Source organism: Ailuropoda melanoleuca, chromosome 13 (assembly GCF_002007445.2).
Source record: "Ailuropoda melanoleuca isolate Jingjing chromosome 13, ASM200744v2, whole genome shotgun sequence".
NCBI classification, from domain to species: domain Eukaryota; kingdom Metazoa; phylum Chordata; class Mammalia; order Carnivora; family Ursidae; genus Ailuropoda; species Ailuropoda melanoleuca.
Window position 1 is genome coordinate 32448890 of NC_048230.1, and position 10302 is coordinate 32459191.

The window sequence follows — 10302 nt, forward strand, 5'->3', positions numbered from 1 at the left end:
TTCCGGTGTGCGGAAGCACACTCAGGTGTCCAGCCTTGGAATCACAGACCGTTCATAATAGTGATAATCGTCTTGAGTGTTTCCTGTAATATATCATGTGCTGTACTAAGCCTTTCCACTTCATTGCCCTTAAACTTCACACCAACCCATGAGGTGAGTGCAACTATGACATCCATTTTACAGATAAGGATACAGAGGCTCAGAGACACCAAGCAACTTGTCCAAGGTCCCACAGCAGGGAAATGGTGAAGCCAGGTTTCAGAACCCAGAGCCCAAACTCTGAAGCAGTGGTTGGAGCTGGGAGGAGAGGTCAGGATCTATTGCATAGGGGGGCAAAACTATCCTTTTCCTCTACCCTTCTAAGTTCTCATCTCAGGTTCCCGTCACAAGAGAAGCACATACACATTTATTTGCTATAAGTTTTCCATGACATGAGAGCCTTGGCACGGGAAACGAAGACCCAAAGGAAAGGTTCAATCTGAGTGTTTTTATGCACTGGGATGCATAGTGGGATGAAGAGTGGAAAGTTGGTGAAAAATATTGGAAAACAAGAGGTGTGAACTAAGTGCATGAACTGGGGAAACAGTGAGGTCAGTTTAGATCCCTCTTGGGGTCCTGCAGATGCAGGAGCTCCTTTCCTCTGTTACAGGGAGGAACCTCCCACCCGAGGCTCTTGGGGCCTGCTTCAGGGCAGACGGGTGGGGCAGGGGGCCTGGCACCTGCCGTTCCTCAAACTCCTTCCACCGAAACGATTCAGTATGCCGAGGTGCCATAGTTTGGAGTAATGTGCCCTGCACCCTGTCATGACCAAGAAAAGGAGCTGCCGCCTAGAGAGAGGACGTGCTGAGCCAGGCCTGTGCAGGGACCAAGCGCCAGTGCTGAGCTGAGGCCTCTCGTCCACAGCTACAGTCCAGCTGAGGCCAGTTACCGCTCACCCTTCGTGTTGCAAACCAGCCTCCCCATCCAGGTGGTAAATCTGCCGAGAGCTCCTCCCTCAACCTTCCTGATCTCTGCTCTGCTTCTCTCCCTGCCCCCTGCCTCCGTTCCTGGGTAAACCTCCTGGCCTCAGTGGGGGGCAGGCTTGTGCAGCATGGGGGTTCCTGAGTTCTCCACCCCAGGGAGCCAAGCCTTAAAGATGGATGGCCTCTTCCTTTTGAAGTCGTCTTTGTATAAATCTGCCACATGTGGGCAACTCCAGGGGCTGCAGGTGAGTCGTCCCCCCCCAGCCCCGCCCAGCCCCGTTTCCTAAAACTCCTCCAAACAGACCTTTTCTGCTCATGGAGGCTCCTGCCAGGCCTCCTGCGTGGCTCTCCAGAACCTCGCGGGGCCGGGGAAGTGGCTCCGTGGATGCCAGCGTTTGCTGGGAGCCAGGGCTGGGAGATATGTGCACCTGCGGCCGGGGCCTCCCCTTTGCAGGGCAGGGGGAAGGAGGGCGTCCTGGGGAACCAGCCTGCTGGGAAGGAGCAGCCAGCCACGGAGCCTCTCTCAGCTGCTCTCCTGCATCTTAAATGAGGGCAGCGACGCTGGCTGGGCTGCCAGTGGGCGTCAGGGACAGTGCTCGTTACCTGCTTAGCCCGTGTAGGTGTTGTGGACAGAATTCTGTCCCCCTCAATTCAGACGTTGAAGCCCAGACCCCAATGTGATGGTATTTGGAGGTAGGGGTCTTTGGGAGGTGATTAGTTTAGCCGAGGTCATGAGAATGGGGCCCCGTGATGGGATTAGTGTCCTTACAGGAAGAGATACCAGACAGCTTGTTCTCTCTTTGTCTCTGCCACGTGAGGACTCAGTGAGGTGAAACCCAGGAAGAGGGCTCTTAGCGGAACCCAACCGCGCTGGCACCCTGATCTAAGACTTCCAGCCTCCAGGACCATGAGAAAGTACATTTCTGTTGTTTCAGTCCATGGTATTTTGTTATCTGAGCTAACAGAGTACGCAGTCATATCCAGGATGGCTAGTGATATTATTATTACTTACAGACCACAGATGGATCGGCTTTCTCTGATGGGTGGTAAGCTTCTGGAGGGTAGAGACAATGAGTCTGTATCACATACTCGTTCTGGGTGCCCTCTGAGAACACCCCCAGTTCTGTGCCCAGGGTGGGATCTCCATAGGTGTTTGCTGAATGACTGATGGATGGCTGGGTGGACAGATGGGTTAAAAAAGGGGACAGAAACTCGAATAATTCACCCCACCAGATGATCCTGAAGACCTTTCTTTTTTTTTTTTTTAAGATTTTATTTTATTTATGTGACAGAGAGACAGCCAGCGAGAGAGGGTACACAGTAGGGGAGTGGGAGAGGAAGAAGCAGGCTCCCAGCGGAGGAGCCCGATGTGGGACTCGATCCCGGAACACCGGGATCACACCCTGAGCCAAAGGCAGATGCCTAATGACTGCGCTNAAAGGCAGACGCCTAATGACTGCGCTACCCAGGCGCCCCCCTGAAGACATTTCTATGTGGTTTGAGGACATAGGGACATTAGAAATGGCAGCTGGGGCAGACCTGGGACAGCTTGGACCAATGGCTAATTTGCCTCAAGGTGCTGAGGGACACTCCAGGAGGGCATCATTGTTACCTTTGTGGTCAAGTTCAAAAGGAAGCAGCCTCCTGAGAGCCAACATTTCCTACAATCTTTAGATAGGCCACACTCGGCTAAGCAGGAATTGTATTTTACTCCTCCAGATGAACCAGTTTTCATTTGTCCCGAATGACTGCTCTTTTCCCAAGAAGGACCAGACATAACTAGGGGAAGGAAGGAAAACATCTCCCAGNCTGTATTTTACTCCTCCAGATGAACCAGTTTTCATCTGTCCCGAATGACTGCTCTTTTCCCAAGAAGGACCAGACATAACTAGGGGAAGGAAGGAAAACATCTCCCAGAGGTGGACCTCATTCGGAGCTGGGACCAGGGCATACCTGGGAGGGGGCCGAGGAAGACTTTCTTGTCGACCTGCTAATCTAATTTTGAGCTCAGCCTTAATCAGGCTCTGCCGTGGCCTTGGGCCTTGATCTTAAGATACTATAAAAAAACATGGGGCCGCCCAGTTGGTACAACCTCTTTACACCACTTCATCTGCCCCCTGCACTGTTCAACTCAGACCCTCTGCTGCATCGGGCTTGCTGCCCCCAATTCTGTCCTGTGAGCCCAGGGCATCAGGAACTCTTCCATCTTTGAGGCTCNGCGATCTGCTAATCTAATTTTGAGCTCAGCCTTAATCAGGCTGTGCCGTGGCCTTGGGCCTTGATCTTAAGATACTATAAAAAAACACGGGGCCGCCCAGTTGGTACAACCTCTTTACACCACTTCATCTGCCCCCTGCACTGTTCAACTCAGACCCTCTGTTGCATCGGGCTTGCTGCCCCCAATTCTGTCCTGTGAGCCCAGGGCATCAGGAACTCTTCCATCTTTGAGGCTCATGATGGTGCCACGCTGACCTCTGCTACTGTCATCATGTCTCCTCCTCTGACTCTGCTGCCTCCCTCTTTCCCTTAGATGGACGTTATGATGACACTGGGCCCACCCAGATAACCCAGGAACAGCTCCCCTTCTCAAGATCCTTACTTTATTTTTTTTTAATTTTTTAAAAAGATTTTATTTATTTATTCGACAGAGATAGAGACAGCCAGCGAGAGAGGGAACACAAGCAGGGGGAGAGGGAGAGGAAGAAGCAGGCTCATAGCAGAGGAGCCTGATGTGGGGCTGGGTCCCATAACGCCGGGATCACGCCCTGAGCCGAAGGCAGACGCTTAACCGCTGTGCCACTCAGGCGCCCCTCAAGATCCTTACTTTAATCACATCTGCAAAGTCCCTTTTGCCAAAAAACTGACATATTTGCAGGTTCCAGGGATTAGGACTTGGACATCCTTGGAGGCCTTGGAGGCCACTATCTGCCTACACACCTGCTGATTTACAATTTGCTTGATTTTTCTGGCATCACCTTGCAGCTCGGGTGCAGGAGAAGATGGAAGGTGAGATTAGGAGGGTTGGGGTCTTCCAGGAGGGAAAAGCTAGAAGGAAAAGGGCCAAGGGAATGGAGGGCACTGGCAAGGATGAGTTTAAATGATGACTCTTGATGGCCCTGCAAGGGAGGTTGGAGAACAGGCAGAGTGGTGGTAAGGGAGAGAAGGAGTGGGGCATTGGCAGCTGTGGTCAGAGAGGAGGACACTGTCCCAGAAGATTCCAGGGGGCAGGAGGGCAGTAAGGCGTGCTGCCAAGATCCAGGTTGGAGACAAAGGTCATTGGAGGTGAGAAAGAAGGAGAACTGTGAGACCAGGGAGTTGGGGTGGTTGGCCCCATGGATGTTGATGGTGGCAGGACATGGGGTGCAGAGGTGAAGCCTCTGATGAATGTGAAGGAGTGGCCAGGAAGGTGTTTGAGAGATGACAGTGATGAGAAGTGGCTCGGGCTGGTCTACCCCAGGCCTTCAGAGAAGGCCCCACACTCCCTCTCTTGCTATTACGAGTCCAAGGACGTGAGTTCATAGCCTTCTCTGACCACAGACTTCTGTTCCTGAGGTTGTACTGGCAGTTTTGTTGGAAGCTGCAAGTTTAAAAATATCTGTATCAGGTGTCTGAGCCCATCTTCCTCTGGATCCTGAGGTCCCTTGGATTCCCTTTCTCTGCCTTTGCAGCCCCACATCTCTCGGGACTGAGTATGGGGCTGAGCAGCCAGGAACGTCATGTTGGGAACCTGGGCAGGGAACCCCAGCAGAAGAAGGGACAGCTTTCACCAGGAGGATGGTGTGTGTTGGGAGAGTCATGTTCTTAGGAGAGAGGATGGTTTCATGTGTCCAGGGAGGTGGAGCTGCGGGGAGTTCCAGAATGCACAGTGGAGGCAGAAAATGGAAGGGAGGACTGGTGCATGGAGAAGAAGCCTAGAGCCAGCAGGGTACCGGAGAGACGGGCTAGGGGAGGGGAGATTGCATCTTCCAAAAATGACCACAGAAGTATATCTGAGCCCACATGTTCTTCCAGAACCTTGTCACTCCTCATCAAAAGTATAGACTATTTCCTCTCTCCTTCAACTCAAGCAGACTTTTGACTGTCTTCACCCTTAAAGTGCAGTGGAAGTGACTTCTGAGGCTCCTACCTTTCTCTCTTGCTCTGGGGACACCGGCCCTTGGACCCAGTCACTATGTTGTGAGGGACCTCCAGCCACAAAGAGAAGCCATTTGTAGACATTCAGGCTGAAAACAGCAGCTAAAGTCTTTGCCAATAGCCAGCATCAAGTGCCAGACACATGAGCCAATAAACTTCCAGATGTTTCCAGCCCCCAACCATCGAGTCTTCCAGCCAAGGCCTCGGCAGAGCAGAGATAAGCCATCCTGATACTCTCTGTCAAGCAGAGATAAGAATCCATGACCACGTTTAATGGCTGTTTAATGCCACTAAGTTCTGGTGAAATTTGTTACACGGTCCTACTAACTGATACACTCGGAAAGGGAGGAAGGAATTACAGCTGGCCTGGCCGAGGATGGCTGAATGTGAGGCCTGGAGGAATGAAGCAGCCCAGCCTTCCAAGAGAAACTTGGCATGAAGCTGCTTCCCAGCTACTGGGGAGGGCAGGCTGTTATCCCCCCAGCCCGGACACCCAGGTGTGTGTGTGTAGACAAGATCCTGAGTGTATTTTGGGGTGGACGAGGAGTCTGATCTTTTCATCAGCCTCTAGGACAAAGCTTAGCCAGAAGTTCATAGTGAGAAGTCACCGGATCTTAACCAAATGCCTCCTGAGAATCTCAGCACTTTGGCCCCATTCAGACACCATTTAAGATCTAGGGAGCAAATAAGCCATGTCCAACAATAGGACACGAGTCAGATAAATAGCAACATCTCTGTTTTGTGCAGCCATTAAAGATGGTGGTTTCAAGGACTATTTAAAGACATGGGAAGGGGCACCTGAGTGGCTCAGTGGGTTAAGCATCTGACTCTTGATTTCGGCTCAAGTCATGATCTCAGGGTTGTGAGATGGAGCCCCGTGTGGAGCCTCGGTCAGGTTCCTTGCTCAGTGGGGCGTCTGCTAGAGATTCTCTCTCTCCCTCTGCCCCTCCCCCCACTTGCACACATGCGTGCTCGCTCTCTCTAAAATAAACAAATCTTAAAAAAAAAAAAAAAGACCTGGGAAGATTCCCCCGATGAAAAACAGTGACCAGAGGCAGCGTATTAAGCCACACCCCAACATGCCCGGGGGGCACTGAAAGGTTATACCTGTGTTTATGTCTTGGGTAGTGGGATTTTGGCTGATAACTGTTTTCTTCATTTCTCTGTATTTTTCAGATTTTTAAAAGTAAAAGTGAGTAGTCTTAGGATTAGGAAAACATAGTATTTGTTTTAAAAAGGACCTAATTTTTTGCAATTTAATTTGTGGATCCTGAAGATCCCACAGGGTTTAATGTATCGCTGAGAAAACTTATCAGGGGACAAAGGTCAGGAAGCAGGTCCTTCCAAGGTCCCTGTCCTGCAGTTGTAAGCACAAGGAAAAGTACTTGTAACCACGGCAAGACTTCCACGGCAGACTTCTGTTCCTGGGGTTGTACCAGTGGTTTTGTTGGAAGCTGCAAGTTTAAAAATATCTGTATCAGGTGTATGGGCCCCATCTCCCTCTTTGGATTCTAAGGTCCCTGAGCGCCTCTCCTACCCTCAGTCCCTCACCCCACCCCTCCTGTCTAGGGCTGGGCAGCCAGGGGTACTATATTAGGAACCGGTGCAGGGAGCTGAAGTCACGTGCTAGCTCTGAGTCCCTGCAGGGAGGCCTCCCCTCCCCCGCTTTCCCCTCCCCCTCTCCCCAACCCAAGCCTCTCCTCTGTGCCAGCCGCACACTAGGGCCCCAGACCTTCTCATGCAGCCCGGCTCCCAGTGGTCAGGGCTGGGCTCTTGTAGCCTTCATGGCCTGGGAGGCCCCGGTAAGGTTTGGGGGCCTGCAGAACCTGCGAAGGAGGCAGGAGTCCTGCGGCAGCTGTGACCACTACCACTTGGTGGCCCAGAGAGCACTGGGGGGGAAATGAACGGGCTTCATCCAGAGAAGCAGCTGTGGCAGGAGCCGTGGGGGTCGCTGCCCCGTGTTGGATCGGCTGGCTGACAGGTGTCTCCCAAACCAAAGTGCAGTGGGCACAGCGCCCTACGGGCCTGGCTTTCAGAGTACCACCACCGAGGGCTGTTCTAGAGCAGTCCATCTGGAGAAACTCCTTGTGTGTTGTCAGTCAACAAACACCCCTGAAACCTCACTCTTAATGCTCGTTGCTGAGCTGGGGTATTTATGGGGTATGTTTCCTTGTTTCAGTTTTATTCATTCTCCCAATAACCCCGGGAGGGAAGGCCACCTCCAGGAGGAGGGAACGGGGTGGGGGGGGGCCCTGAGACGTTGAGCCCAGTGCTGCCTGCCGGTGAGTCGGTCTTTCTGGCTCCGGGCCCCGTCCCTGCAGCTGTCTGGTGGGTGTGGGCAGGGGAGGGCTCCGCAGCTGTTCCATCCCAGCCTCGAGCTGGGCTGGGTTTCTGGGCTTGTTCTCTGGTGGCCTCTGTGGTTGGATTCAGTCAGCCTTTTGCCCCCAAACCCAGGCACCCCCACTCCCACCCAGGACAGGTGGCCCTTTTCCCATTTCCTTCTGCTACAACCTATCTGTTACCCGAACGGCTGGCTCAGAAGCAAAGAGGAAAAAGGCAAAGATCAGAAAGTGTTGCAGGGAAAGGAAATCCTGGAAATAAATGAGTTTTCCTAGTATGTCCACAGCGTCCATGCAAATACCAAAGGCTCGCTTGCAATCCTGCGCCAGGGACCTCCCCCTCCCTCACCCGCAGTGCCTTAGTCTCCCTCGCTGTAGAACCAGGCCAGTGTGCGGTTTTGGCATTATGGACATTTTGGACCAGATCATTCCTGGCGGGTGGGGTGTAGGCGTAGTATGCTGAGTAACACCCCCAGCCTCCACGCACTAGATGCCAGGAACACCCCCCCTTCCTAGGTGTGACAGCCGAGAATGTCTCTAGGCACTGGCAGGTGTCCCTCGGAGAACAAAATCACCCCTGCTTGAGAACCACGGGGCTAGTGGCATCTCCCTTTCACGGTCATTGTGAACATCCTCAAAAAGGATTTCCTTCCTTCTTTTTATTCTTCCTTGATCCCTCCTCCCTCTTCGGGCTTCTTTCCTCTTCTCGGATGAATACATCAGATGAGATGATTCCTAAAGTCCCTACTTCTCCTGCCGGGCATGATGCCCAGTGACTCTGCGGTTCTTGTTTGGGTCAAGGCCCAAGAGCAAGCCTATTCCTCCAAGCCTCGGGAGGAGGGAGCCTGAGTCCATTTTACAGATGGGGCATCCGGGGCAGAGAAGAGGCCGGACATCCCACCTGGGCTGAAGGAGGGCCTAGGTCACATGGAGGTGGATGCAGTCCCAGAGAAAGTGTCAGTGTCGAGGGGGCATTCCCCCAAAGATTGGTGGTGGGGGAGGCAAAAGACGGAGGTACTGAAGGGCACAAACCAGGGAGCTGAGACTGGCCAGCTGTTCGCCTACCCGGCTTCCTTTCCCCCGGGGGCTGGACTACATCTCCCATCTTTCCTGGCCCTTAGAGATGTGACTTTGTTATTGAGTTCTGGCCAACGGCACCTGCGCAGGGGGGAAGTCACAGCTTCCTGGTATTCAACTTCCCCACAAGACTCCCCTGTTCCCAAGATCACCTGCCCACTGTCTTCTCCTTCAGCTGCTGGATGTTGATGCCAGGGCAACGTCGGAAGCCTCTGTCGAAGACGAAGGAGGCTTTCCCTCTGAATGACCGTGTGGAGCGCAGCACGCCCCACCCGCCCCGTTGGTTGGACTTGACCCGAGCGAGAAGGCAGCTTCTGCTGCGTGAAGCCATTCTTTGAGTGGGGGGTTTGGTTACACTCGTAGCTGGCTCTCAGTGCTGTAAGCGAAGGGAAGAATACGGGGCCACTTTTGTGGCTCTGACGCTGCAAACTAGGGTGGCAGAGTTTTTAGTTGGCAGGAACTTGTGACCACATGAGCCCCACATTGTTGGCCCTACCCTGCCACGGCGTTCAGAGACCGCCGTGGGATTCCACCAGAACGACTGCAAAGCTCGTGCTGAGCCAGAGTTTCCTGAGAGCTAAGAATAAGTAGGAGGCAGGGAAGTTTTGGCACATGGGGCTCGTGCTGGGCGACATTGGCTCAGGCTGGCAGAGCCATCGGCCTGGAGCTTGGCAGGGGCTCAGTTGGTGGGGGCGGGGGCCTGAACTCCCCTGGCCCCGGTACCTGGTGGCTCAGCCTGTCCGGGACCTCAGTTTCCCCACATACCCATCTCAGGCAGGAGGAAAGAGGGTCAAAAAGCCAGGGTTGAAAGTTCAGACGCGCTGGGAGTGGTTCCTGCAGCCACCAGAGCGGGGACGGGGCACCCTCGCACCCTTTGCTGGGACCAGGGTGAGAAAGGCCTTCTTGAGGCTCAGAGTTTAGTGCCTCTAGGTTCCAGGAGGAGCAGCAAAGCCTGGGGCTGTAGGAGGAAAGCCCGCAGCCTGGTTCCTGGAAGACAGGGGAACGTGTACTCTGATGTTTAAAGCCCCCTGGGCTGCCGCTCGGGCAGAACCAGGGGAGGACACCAATCATCCCCTGTCATGCCTCCCAGGTGGGTAGGGCTGACAGCCTGCCAGTGCCCGTCTGCAGGGGTGAAGGTGCTGGGTTACAGCGGGTGTTTGCTGTGACCAGCCGGGGCCTGTGACAGTATGTCCTCATCGCTCTGATCAGAGGGTCACGCTGTCCCTCTCTCTGACCCTGTCCTCACTGCTCCTTGGGGGCTGGGGGCAGTGGTGGCCAGCTGCTGTGCCTGAGATGAGGTGGCATGGTCCATCTGGCCTCTGGTTGGAGCCACATTCTCCTGTCCGGCTTTATCAGTCATTTTGGTACTTGGCCCTCTTTTATTTCTTAATCATTTCAGAATTAGGAGGGCAATGGAGGCTGGACGCTTTAGAAACCCAGGCAGCTTAGGGCCCCCAGGGCTATGGTTCCGTCTGTCTGGCCCCCCACCCTGCAGTTTCTAAAGTCAGGCCAGGCTTGCTGCCCTGACCGGATGCCCACACCACAGCCCGGGGCGGCCTGTCCTCCTTCCAGCCCATCTGTGCAAAGGCACCTGGACGGCACCACCCAGCGGTCTGAAACCAGATGAAAGCCAGAGAAACCCACCTTGACCAGCATGGGACCCACCCTGCCTCCCTCTTCTCCCAGAGGGCCCACCGTGTTCCCCAGACTCAGGGACACTGTTTGCCGGTGTGCCCACCAAGGCTTGAGGGGAGCTCTACCCTCTCCCTCCCCACGTCAAGAAGAGAACA